This window comes from Odontomachus brunneus, unplaced genomic scaffold (assembly GCF_010583005.1).
Source record: "Odontomachus brunneus isolate Ranch 3 - 2012 unplaced genomic scaffold, Obru_v1 Obru_scaffold_089, whole genome shotgun sequence".
Lineage (NCBI taxonomy): Eukaryota > Metazoa > Arthropoda > Insecta > Hymenoptera > Formicidae > Odontomachus > Odontomachus brunneus.
In genome coordinates this window covers 700776-701558 of record NW_022639539.1, presented here as the reverse complement: position 1 = coordinate 701558, position 783 = coordinate 700776, and positions in this window count along the sequence as shown.

Sequence of the window (783 nt, the reverse complement as noted above, 5' to 3'; positions counted from 1 at the left end):
AACTCGATTTTCAAGGTTATTTCAAGGTCAAAGTAATTTTTTTAAATGGGAACACCTATTTTTGACTCCGGATTAGAAAAGAGCGGGAAATTTTACGTTCAAAATGATATGTTAATCAAGGTCATGGCAAGGTCGAATGAAGGTCAGGTTTGCGAATTTTGATTTCCCAATTGAATATATCGGAACCTAAGCCAAATATGTAAAATTGGTTTAGACAAATGTTAAAGGGGGCCGAGGGGGTCACCTATCTGTACTCTGATCTTGACCTTGAACTCGATTTTCAAGGTTATTTCAAGGTCATAGTGATTTTTTAAAATGGGAATCACTATTTTCGAGAATTTCTTTAACTGTATTAACCTTACTTTTAGCGCTACCCAAAAATAGGTATGCCTATTAACATTTTTCTCAAAAAAATAATTATTACTGCGCATGCGTAAGTATCGTACTAACTAATAACTTAAACCATAACCCAACGCAACCCATAATCCAAAACGAGCCCATAACGATAATCGGACCAATAACCATAACCCAACCCATAACCCATATCCAAGTAAAGACGGCGACTCCATAATGATTGCGAAAAAAACAATGAATATTAAAAATCCTTAGTACGTACATGTCTCATGAATATTTTGAATATCTCTCTCATAAAAACATACTTTGTTTAGTTGTTACATCAATTTGATTTTTCATAGTCATAAAGTACGATTCAATAATTCTTCGATTCTTCTCTTTTTTTATAGTTTGTAAAATTTCGATTAACATAGCACTATCTACAATTTG